Below are 12,179 nucleotides of genomic sequence, written 5' to 3' on the forward strand. Positions count from 1 at the left end.
TTCTTTCTGAGAGGACTTTAACACTAAGTGTGAGTCAGAGAAAGACCCCCAAGTCCCTAAACAGAAATACATATTGAAATTTTAAGTAGTCAGCCCTCTGCAGTCACCATTGTCCATTCCCCATACCCACTTCCCTGGCATGCCCCGCACGAGAAACATGAGGACTCAGGGAAGGCAGGGACCAACCAGACCATCGTGTTACCATGAAGGGGAGCCAGCTAGTCTTGTCCTCTAGGACAGGAATTTGAAGCAAGACATATGTTCTGAGAATTCTCCCAGCCAATGCAGGCTGGGATCAGAGGCTGCCTCAGCTTTCCAACCAACCCAACTGATCAGGAAGAACAACCACCAGTCTTGTTCCACTTGCACTTTTGGACGCCCCCTGCCCTCCATGCACACTCCCGCATGGCCACATGACCAGCAGTCCTCAGGTAGGACCTGAGTCCCTGTACACACAACACAAGAGACACAAGGAACACTACTTGTCTCTGCCCTCTTGGCACCAAGAGTCCAGAAGGTGAGGCAAGACCAGCCTTCAAAGCAAAAGGCAGATGGGTGTTCTGTGGTCATCTTTCTATCCACTCCCCTTCCAGGTTCTGTTCTTAACAGAATCCAGAAGGGAACCAGCTGGCTGCAAATGTGGGAGCCTGCCAAGTGGATGTGGGAGCCCTGGCCCTTGCTTCCTTTTCAAATGCTTCCCTGATGGGTTTATGGGCAGCAGAACTTTCCCACCTGGTTTTCCTCCTGCCTTGAGATCTCATCTTCACCTTCTTACTTGTAGGCACCTCTGCCTCACTTTGCCCTTAAATGTTGCATGCCCTGCCTTTCTGCCTAGAGCCTCTCCTTCGTTCCATTCACGTCTGCTGATTGGTTTGCATGCTGTTGCCCACGTGTGTTCTCCACACCACCATGTGGTCTGGGAGCCTGGCCTCCACACACTGAATTACTGCTTCCCTTGCCCCCTAGTCTGCCACTGGGTCAGCCGATGAGAGACATCAGCAGGAGACGGGATGACCAGAGGAGTAAGAATGAGGTCATTTATGACCCTTTCCTCCCCATCCTCCTCCCCTGTCCTGTTGAGATTCTAGTACGCCTTCATTTTTCTCAGGTCTCTTTTTCACATTTGTCATGGCCACCAGGCCCCAGTCACACTGTCTCCTCCTGTTGCTCTTGGCTGGGTACTTCATCATCCCTTATCGGTCCCCTTAGCCTTGCCTACACCTCTGTAAATTTCTTTAAACTCTCTTCTTCTAACTCTTCTGCACGGACCACCTGTGCTTTGCCAGGACCCAGAATGATCCAGCATCCCTTCCCCATTTGGAGCGGATTCTGCTTACCTACTGCTACATAACAAGCCACCCTTCACACAGTGGCATAACAGAGCAGTGACAGAAGTCTGTGTTACTTCTCACGGTTCTGGCTCTTGACACAGCCCCACTAGGTGGTTTCTCACTTCAGGTCTCTCATGAGGCTGTGATCAATGGTAGTGCGGGCTGGAGCCATCTCTGAAGGCTTTCTTACTTGCACAGTCCAGCTATCAGCACCTCATCTGGGGCACCTACCTTAGGTCTTCCCATTTGGCCTTGCCTTCCTCATAGCATGGTAGCTGGGGTCCAAGGGCAAGAGACTAAGAAGGATCTATGTGGAAAGTGATTTGACTTGTTACCTGGTAAAAGTCACATAGCACGACTTCTATTGCATTGTATTTGTTAGAAGCTAGTCACGAAGGCAAGTCCCTATTCAAGATAGGAATAGTGTTAAAGAATTTGTGGACATGTTTTAAAATCTGCACAGATGGTAGATTCCAAATCTGATCCCTTCTCCTCCCACCTGCCACCTTGATCTATGTCCTCCACACCCTGTTGGGTCCCCGAGGCAGAAATGAGAGTGTCTCTCCAGACTCTTCCCTGCTCACCCCACACCCATTGGGCACCAGGCCTGTTGACCTCCCAAATTTCTCTCACATACTTCAGCTCCCCTCCATCCCTCTACCACTGCAACGGTTGGGCCTCCATCTTGTCCATTGGGTTCTCTGCAGGGTCACTGCTGACCTCCCTCCTCCCTCCCAGAGGTATTTTAGGCCACCACTGGAATGTACCTCAGACCATCACATGGCCTTTCACTTTCTTGAGTAGGGACATGAGGACTAGAGAAGGGAAGGACTTTGTCCAAAGTCACACAGCTAACCAGAGGCAGAGGCAGGCTGGAACTCAGCCCTGCTGTCCACAAGGGCTGGGCACCTTCCAGCAGCACCCTCACTGCTTGAGGGCAAATCTTTAGATGTTCTTGGAAGGCACTCTCCCAACAGAGGCCTGGGGCAGTCTCTCTGCCTCTTCCTTTCAAGCCCAAAATATGGTCTCAAATTACTGGGTTTTGCAAAGAAATTGTTGCTAGAGGAATAAATAAATGGCTACTTTTATTATTTTCTTTATTCCAATGTACCAATTTACCAGTTAAGTAGGCATTTCCAGATTTCTGAGTGTCATCATCTCATGAAGGAACTATTCTTGCTCTTAAGGAACTTCCATTCTAAAATTAAACAAGACAGACAGAGGAGATAGACACACACAGAGAGACACTATGCCTTTCTTTTTTTGGTAAGGGCTGGGGGAAGCGCAGAGAAAGGAGAGAAAATAGAAGAGGAGAGAGAAAGATCAGCACTGTTTGGTGGATGGAAATAGCATGAGAGACAGCAGAGAACTTGATGGGATCCGTCCCCCAGAAGGGATTTCGAAGCTGCAGCACAACTATTTATTTATTTTTGCATGTGGAATCAGCCATTTTATGCGACTGATAAAATCAAGGACAATTAGACCAAATTGAGCTTTAATTTTGGATTGAAAGTGTGATTCTTCCACAGAGAACTCCCTCCCACAACATCTGAAATTACTAACTAGCTGCGGAAGGCACCCGGAGCCAGCAGCCCAGATAAGTGTGAGCTTATTGCTTGTCAAAAAATGTAGACACTGATAAGATCCGGTGCTCCTGCAGGGGCATTAGAAAGTCTAGACAAGATGCAGATTAAGGTCGCACCTTAGGGAGCATTATTTAAAACATTTGCTTGTTTACAGTTCGTTCAACTTTGGAACTGAGGAAGAAAAAGGGGCCCAGAACCCCTGGAGTACCTGGGCTGCTGGTTTGGGTTGGAGAAGAATTGAGGTAGAGGAGGTATTGGTAGGACACATTCCACTCAAGAGCTAAACCTCCCTTGTAATGTCATTCTTCAAAATGTGCTGAGCCTCCCCGAAGCTTCAAGAAACAAAAATTCCATCACCTTTTTTCTCTTTTCTCCCTCTGCTCTCCTTTGCCAACCTGGTCCATAGCAGCATAACATCCATGTTAAAAGTTCAGACTCTTGGAGGCCAGCTGTGGGGTGGGACTCCTCCTGACCTTACCATCTCAATGTGACCTGGACAGGTGAGTTCTGTCTGAGCCTTGGGGCCCTCATCGCTACATGCCAGTAGTGACGGCACCTACCTTGCAGGTGTTGACAAGATTGATGAGATGATGTGTGTAAGGCATTAGCACCATGCCAGGCACAAAGTCAGAGTTCAAAAAATGCTTGCCATCATTATTCTATTTATAACCATCATCGTATACAGCCCATCATGCTTCTAGGCCACTTTCCCTGGTGCCTGCTAACTGTCGCTCACTAGTGTCCCTCCTCTCTTGGCTGGTCTTCCCTTCAGAAGTTTCCATTCCTGTTGGGAAGCCACAATGCCAGGCCAGGATGGGTTTTCTCACTGTGAGGAGTGTGGCACTCCACACGTGTCCCTCCTTGGGCCCCTTTGGCCAGACAGAAGGGAGAGTAAACCAAGCTTTTCCCAGCTGCAGCAGGGATGCATCCAGCTAAGGTCAGGGGAGGGGTGGACAGAGTTCATCACTGGCCTTCTTCCCCTAGGGAGCAAACTTCGAGCTCGTTGGTGAGGAAGTGCCAATGGTTGAGATATAAGGCTTCCCACTTCCTGGAAGCATTCAGGAAGCACAAGAAGACTCTGTAATGAGAGACTACCCAGCAGGGGGACACTTGGCTGGGCCTTCAAAACCTTCCCTCTATGTTCTAGATTGGTGTCTGGTCTTGAAACTGTCCAACAGCACCCAGGCCTTTCCTTCTATGCTTTTTGAACCGTGTTTGACTCTCCCTTCCTCAGTTGAACCTAGATTTCTCTTTCCCTCAGGAGAAAGAGAAGCAGAGGCTGAGCAAGCTCTTGGTGAGCACAGGGGCCTTGTGGGCAAATGAACTGGATGGAGGAGGGAAAGGAAGGTGCAGCGAAGAACTTGCTGTCACCCTGTGAGAAAGTTCCTGGAGGAGTCATTCATTTGAGTAACACTACCGAACACAGTTTCTGTCCTGAGGGGGCTCACAAAGGAAGGGAGGGATGACAGATAATGTAAGATACACACAGGGCCTGCTGGAAGCCTACAGGAGGGGTCAGTAAAGGCTTTGGGGAAAAGGAAAGGTCTGGCCTAGGATGTCAGGTAACAAAGCAGGAATTAGGGGTTAGCCAGGCTATGGGTTGGTGGAAAGAAAGTCTGGCATGGTGTGTGTGTGTGTGTGTGTGTGTGCTACAATCTGTTTAGGGTGGCTGGAGGTATAAGTGTGAAGGGGGTGGGGGGGGATGTTAGGAAATGGAGAGGTTGGCAAGGGCCATATCACAGAGGCCCTAAAGGCAGTGTTACAGAATTGGTATTTTTCTCAAGTGGGTGATTGGAAGGCCCTAAAGACGTTGAAACAGATGAATGCCACAGTAGGACTGCATTTTCCATCAGCCAAGACTGCCTTTGTCCCAGCAACAACTGGTTAGGTATCGGAAGGTCACAGCCCAGCCGCTCCCTTTCTGCTTTGGTAAATTGAGACCCAAGACAACATTGTTGTCCCTGCCTTTGCTTAGCAATTGAAGTAAAACAAAGTCGTCTCCCATGTCTTCAGAGGCCCTTGAAAATGTATTTTTAGGAGTGCCTGGGTGGCTCAGTCAGTTGAGTGTCCGACTTCAGCTCAGGTCATGATCTCTGGGTCCGTGAGTTTGAGCCCCATGTCAGGCTCTGTGCTGACAGCTCAGAGCCTGGAGCCTGCTTCAGATCCTGTGTCTCCCTCTCTCTCTGCCCCTCCCCCATTCATGCTCTGTCTCTCTCTCTGTCAAAAATAAAAAAAAAAACATTTTTAAAAAATTTAAAAGAAAATGTATTTTTATTTTGTATCATAGTAGCACATGTATATAGGCTGAAAAAGTCAAAGATGTAATAGAAAACAGCTGTCACTGACTCATCTGTCTCCCTCCTGAATTTCATTCTTCAAAGACAATGTCTTCTGGTATTTACCTCCACATCTGCAGGCAGCATGCATGGAATGCCGTTTTCAGTTTTAGACTCATCGTGGAAGACGACGCCGTCTCTCCCATTTATATACTGCCGCCTCCTCTCCATTTTCTCAATATATTTACATCACTGCTGTTAGCGAAGTCAGTGGCTGCTTTAATGTTTTCAGCACAGCTGAGCCACCTGATAGACTAGAACATTTTTTTCAGTTCGTTTTTTGTCTTTCCTGGAGTTAGTAATTGTCAGTGTGCTTTGTTTTTTAATAAAACAATTGCTGACTCATTCCCAAACTCTCCAACTGAGCCCCAAACCTCCTTGCTGGATCTTTGAAAGCAAACCTTCTATAGGATCCCTTGTTGTGGTTGTTTTCTCTTAGTTCCAGGTGGGAGGTGCTGCTTTCCAGGCTGCCAGCTGGCACAGGGGGGCTTCTTTTCACTCTCAGCCTGGAAAATCCATTTGCCTTCACAGGCCCTTTTGGGAACCATCTGGGGACCCTGCTTCCTCAGGAAGAAGAATCTGTACAAAACTTGAAAAAAAAAAAAAGCTAGAATAATTTTTTATTTTCCCTTTAATTGTACTAGAAACTACTCTTAGCCACATGCATGCCTTGGCTTTCTGAGGGTGCAAAACTGAATCCCCTCTTGGGTTTTAAATCCACTATAGCCTCTATTTTGCCAGTCTGATTTATACAATGGCATGCAAGAAATGCAGCTGTTATTACTTCCAGGTGCACGCGCAGTAATTTAACTAAATGCCATCAAAGCCTTTCTAAGTAAAAAGGCCTCCTGGGCTTATTTCAATGAATAGATAAAGCTAATTTGTAATTAGTACATTTAGTTGTTAATATGCAAATGAGGCCGGCTGTTATCTGTAATTAGCACCAAATTCTTGATTGCTAAGGATGCTGCTAAAATACTGAGGCGAGTCTGTCATCCTCACTCAAGTCTCCAACTACCTGAGGCTCTCCCAGACCTCACTCTGGCCCAGATCCGCCCCCCCCCCAACAACCCCGTACCCCCTCACTCTGCTCCCAGGTGTGCAGCTGCCTGCTGAAACCCTCCTCACTGTTCTAGAAGCACCTTGAACCTGCCTAATCTGAACTCATCCAGTTCTGTTCCCTCCCCACACTTGCAGCCCCTTCTAAAAAACCATCCCTCCAATATACCATTGTCTTCTCTTTCTCCTCCTTCTCTGGCAGAATCCCCATCACAGAATACACCACCATCCAGCGAGTCACCCAAGCCAGAAACACGGGCTTCCACCTGAGCTTCTTCCTCTTCCTCTCCCTCTGCATCTCATCCATTTCCAAGGTTGCTGCTTCTTTTTTTTTTTATTTTTTTTTAATGTTTATTTATTTTTGAGACAGAGAGAGACACAGCATGAGCAGGGAAGGGGCAGAGAGAGAGGGAGACACAGAATGTGAAGCAGGCTCCAGGCTCTGAGCTGTCAGCACAGAGCCCGACGCGGGGCTCGAACTCACGAACTGTGAGATCGTGACCTGAGCCGAAGTCAGACGCTTAACTGACTGAGCCACCCAGGCACCCCCCAAGGTTGCTGCTTCTTATTCCACCCTCCATCACTTCCCTAGGACAGGGCGCACCCACCCTTCCCACAGTTTCCCCTCCTTTCTTGGCACTCCCATTTATTGCCCACGTGCCAGCCAGCATGATTTTTCCGACCACCCCCTCACGTTACACCTTTCAAGTCTCAGTTTTGACATGGAATCCACTGGAAGAAAGATATCCAAGATCCCCAATCCCCAGGTCCCCAGGTCTGACACAGCAGGTCGACCCACTCCCATAACACCTCATACCATCTCCTGTAGCATTTAAGCACCCAGCACAGTATTGGCTGTTCATTTATCTGCTTCACTTCTTAGAATGGGGATCCAGTAGACCATCAACAAATACTTGTCAAACGAATGACTGAATTGGTTTTCTCAGGTTGTTTTTACAAGTTCTCCATCAACTTTTGCTATTTGATTTTTGTTTGCAAATAGACTCCTACCCCTGCGTGCAAGGGAAAACTTTGTCTTAACCTTGATCAAAGGTTGGTAGTGAATACTGAGTTAGAAAGGCCTCAGTGAACCCTTGTGTCTAGTCTTATTGCAGCCTCCAGGTAAATGCACAGTCCACTCTGGAGGGCTGGGATCTCCCCGTCTCTGAGCTGTGACACCTTGGACCAATGGGGCCCCCTGTTGGGTCTGGGTAGCTTCACAGGTGCAGGCAGAGGGCTGCTGATGAAGCCAGAGGGCCGTCAGCCCCGCCACACTGTGTACACTTCCAGCCTCCATCGCTCACATCTGCAGCCACCCAAATGCATATTAAGTCCTTTGATGGCAGGCTCTAAAAACATGGGGAAGATTTTCTCTTTGGTAGGAACATTTGAAATAACATCTTTTCAAGTGTGTCGAAGATCAGAATATGAATAAGATGGGGGTGTGGTAGGAAGGAGTAGTGGAAGGAGGGGCTGGGCCCCGCAGCTTGGTCTTTTCTGAAAGGGGTGGTGGTGAAGCTTGCTTTCTTTTCTCTGCAAAATGACAAAATCACTGTGGGGACATTTACAGCCAGAATTTTTTTGACATCTTTTTAAATCTCTGAAATCATCAAAAAGAAAACATTCTACCATGTGCATTGGCACGAGAAATGCTTTATGTTGTGGGGTTGTCTACAAGACACTAATGGAGCCTGGTTAGCTTCATGGAGATTGCTCTCTGAGTTTTCGGATCTTTGAGACGTTACTTATAGTCCCCTGGGCAGCATTTACACCATGTGAAAGGTGGGGTGGAGAGCACTAAGTCCTTACTTCCAAGTCACTGCAGACACGGCCAGCCCGTCAGGTTGGAATGGAGGGGCAGGGACAGCAATGAAAATACTCGAGGTACAGGACACTGTCCAACCGCCGGTCACTGACTTAAACCAGCCTTCACAGTTGGGTGCTGGAGGCCAGTCCTGGACCCCTAACTCACCCCTAAAAATTAAGGAAAATGAAGGAGACTTAGAGCTTTATTCAGAAGGACTAGGAATGGAGCCCAGCGATCTTGGAGGGTCATAGAGCCTTTGGCTCCCTCCCTCATCCACCCCACCCCCCACCCCTTGTGGGTGGTGACTTATTGGGCAAAGTTCATGAACAAGCACTTGGCCTGGAAGACAAAAAAACCATAACACTGAAGTCCCAATAAGGAGGCAAGTGGCTTTCATCCAAAGTCACATGACCACCTAGAAATAAATCGCGTACTTCCCATATTTTCCACCTGACATCCCATTGTGGCCATCAGTCCAGCCTCAACTTTTGCTGCCCAGTCCATTGTCCTTTAGGATCCAGTGTGATGCCAAATCCAGCACCTACTGGCACTTAGTGACAACTAAGCAAAGATGCACTGACTGTAGGGACACCTTTTCGTGTTGCTGAATATACTGTTTTTTGTGTGGAAGGGCAAAAATGGTGGTGAAAGAAGCTGGGGCCTCTCAGAGGATGAGCCTAGGTGGACGCCAGAGCCAGAGCCTGAAATAGACTCTTCAGCACAGCGTGACCCTGGACTGTGCCCTTCTAGGAAGCTCAGGACATATTATGGGCTGGTTCTGAGGCATAATCTCCACATCTGAGAGGGGCTCTGAGTAGTATAACCCCATATGATGGATGAATGTAGGTTGGTCTTTCCGTTTGGATGTAGGAGACAAGGTCAGCTTTGTGTCCAGGATTTCTCTCCTATCACAAATGCTTAAAAAAAAAAAAATGTCTGATAGGGGCGCCTGGGTGGCGCAGTCGGTTAAGCGTCCGACTTCAGCCAGGTCACGATCTCGCGGTCCGTGAGTTCGAGCCCCGCGTCGGGCTCTGGGCTGATGGCTCAGAGCCTGGAGCCTGTTTCCGATTCTGTGTCTCCCTCTCTCTCTGCCCCTCCCCCGTTCATGCTCTGTCTCTCTCTGTCCCAAAAATAAATGTTGAAAAAGAAAAAAATTAAAAAAAAATGTCTGATAGCTTGCTAGGTGCCAAGAATAAGGGAGTCACCTGGTCAGAACGTATTTCATGGCAGTAAGCACATGGAAGTGACAGTGCTGCACAGGTGTGCTCAAATGCCACAACTCCAAACATGTCCAAGAAACTGCTCCTGGATTGTAGAACCCTCTGGGCATTAATTAGGCAGAAGCTCTAGACCATTCCACAAAAACATGTACATAGACACAACTTTCGCCTAGAATTCCCCCCAAAGCAAGACCTTTGAGAGTTCAGTTATAGCCTCCAAGTTAAGATACTGGTTTAGAAGTTGACAGAAAAGTCCCTCTAAAAAGAAGATTCTTCACCATAGTAGTGTGCAAAATATTGAGTTCTCTTTGAACACATTAGAAATTATCGGTTTTCTCCAAACTAAGATTATTTACAACATCTCAGGAATCTTTCTGTCAATAAAGCAAGACACACCTGTGGCATGAAAGAGAAACAATTTGTCTCCGAGGAGGAAGGCTGGAAGGAACTGGTTTTCTCCAGAATGCACATCAAATGCAATCCTGATTCCCTCCAGAGATTGTCTGAGTTGGGGTGTGTCACTGATGTTTTCTTGGGCAGGTCTGCTTCTGATCACTTATCTGAGCAGCGTTTGTCTAGGGTGTGTATGGCGACAATGTTACTAATGAATTTTGTGTGGGTTCACTCACCCTGGTGTGATTTATTGCCAACGGATTTATTGAGCTGTGATTTGGTGTAGCTGAAGCATACATTACCTCACAGCTGGAGCAAAGCTCCAGGGGGGTTGGCTCCTTGTTTTCATCTATTTCCGTTACCACCTTTTCCTCCCCAACATTCCAGATGCACTCTCCAGAGTAATCACCAGAACTGGAAATTTTAAGAATTCACTGTCCAATCCCAACTCTTCACTGGGATGATGGAAGCACTGGGTTTGGGGAAAACGTTTCCCCTGGGGCAGCTTAAATGGAGTGAGCTGCTTGGCAGGGCATTGGTTGGCTCCAGGAAGGGCTGAGAGAGGACAGCTTATGATGCACAGTGTTCTGCGAGGTTGATGAAGCCCACTCTCCGCTTAGCAAGCTCTGCCATCTCGGTGCGCCTTGCCCTGAGGAGGCAATGTTTCTAATCCCATGGGCACATTTTGGGCCCTAGGAATGACCCCTACTGGTGGGTGTGATGACAGGTCCAGGTCAGGAGTGGAGAAGGAGGGTCCTCAGAGTATGCCCCTGTCAGACCACGGTCGAGGCCTGAGCCTCTGCAGTAACAACAAATAGGATAGGGCCCAGCTGTCTGTTGGGTATTGGTATTTGGGACAGGGGTTTGCTGTAGCATCCGAAGATCTCAGGCCTCTCAGGCTAAGGCACTGCTCCCTGCCAGGAACATTCGAGTTGGTGGCAGATGCGAATCAATATCCTTCCTGCATACAAGTTGCTGCAAATCATTTTCCAGGGTTTTCTCTCTAGGTACCTTACATCCTCTCAACCTTGGGGTGAGTTCCAGGAGAAGAACTGGGTCTTCTGTTTTTTTAAGGTCCGCCCACTGCATCGCGCCTGGCCCCAAACCTGTAGAATTGTGTTTCTGGGCTCATGCCTCTGTACATGCAGTCATGAGTCCCCCTGCAATGTGTTTCTGGCCACCAGCAAAATCTGAACCGACTAGAGCACACCCCACCCTGAAGACCCATGTCAAACGCCACCAAGAGGGCACGCGGAGAAAGCAAGCAAGGGGTCAAGCCCCAGCTCCGCCTCGTCCTGGCCACGTGATTGCGGGCAAGTCTTGGAGCCCCAGTCCACTCCCCTGTAGAGCGGGAACAGTGGTGACTACTTCCCAGAGCCGCCAGCAGGGCTAGTCACGGGCTGGAAGAGGCTCGTTCATTGTAAAGTTCTCCACGGTGTTTGTTCAAGAATACGGCCCTTCCTCCAGGCAGCAATTCCCTGAAGCCAACCAAGCCTCTTTCAAACCTCCACAGCCGTGTGTACGCTTCATATCTCGCCCTTCTTCCGCATGGGATCATTTATCACTCATCCGTGCAATACGTGCTTGCTGTCCGCCCCACCCCCAGCCTTGGCCTCAAACACATTCCCACTGGGGAGCTTGTGAGGGCCAAGATGACAGCTAGCTCAGAGGTACACGCGTGAGAGCCTCCAGCACATACGAGGATTGCTGCCTGGGTTGTGGGATAAATATTCAGGTTCTAAGAAGAAAAGACGTGCAGATACACACAGAGGTGAGGTTTCCAACTTCAAGTTTTCCTCTGCAACAAAACTGTGTTTTTCTATTAGCAGCAGGCTTAGCCAGCCATGTGAATAATTTTAAACAGCCTGAAAAATTACCATTGATTTCAAAGCATTGATTTTCTGCACCACAGTAACACATTAAATCTCTTTTCTGAAAAAGACAAAAGAGAGCTAAAAGAATAAACTTTCAGTCCAAAGAGTGGGGGTAAGGGGTCCTTACACAACAAAATTAATTTAGTAAGTTGCCTATTTTTATAGTAGATGACCTGTGAAGGACATTCAGCTTCTATCCAGAAAATCTTGTTATATAAGAAGTAAAATTTGGAGCCCCTGGGTGGCTCAGTCGGTTAGGCTTCCAACTTCGGCTCAGGTCATGATCTCAAGGTTTGTGAGTTTGAGTCCCGCGACGGGCTCTGTGCTGACAGCTCGGATCCTGGAGCCTACTTCTGATTCTGTGTCTCCCTTTTCCTCTGCCCCTCCGCTGCTTGTGTGCGCACACTCTCTCTCTCTCAAAAGTAAATAAATGTTTAAAAAAATTTTTTAAAGACCAAAGAAGTGAAGCTAATGAACTGCTAGCTGCCAGAGTGGAGGACAGTGTGGTGTGGACTACAGGGCTGCCTCTGTCCGCTAAGACCTAGTGCCCAGAGGCAGGCAGGGGGAGACTGA

Source organism: Prionailurus bengalensis, chromosome B2, assembly GCF_016509475.1.
Source record: "Prionailurus bengalensis isolate Pbe53 chromosome B2, Fcat_Pben_1.1_paternal_pri, whole genome shotgun sequence".
Lineage (NCBI taxonomy): Eukaryota > Metazoa > Chordata > Mammalia > Carnivora > Felidae > Prionailurus > Prionailurus bengalensis.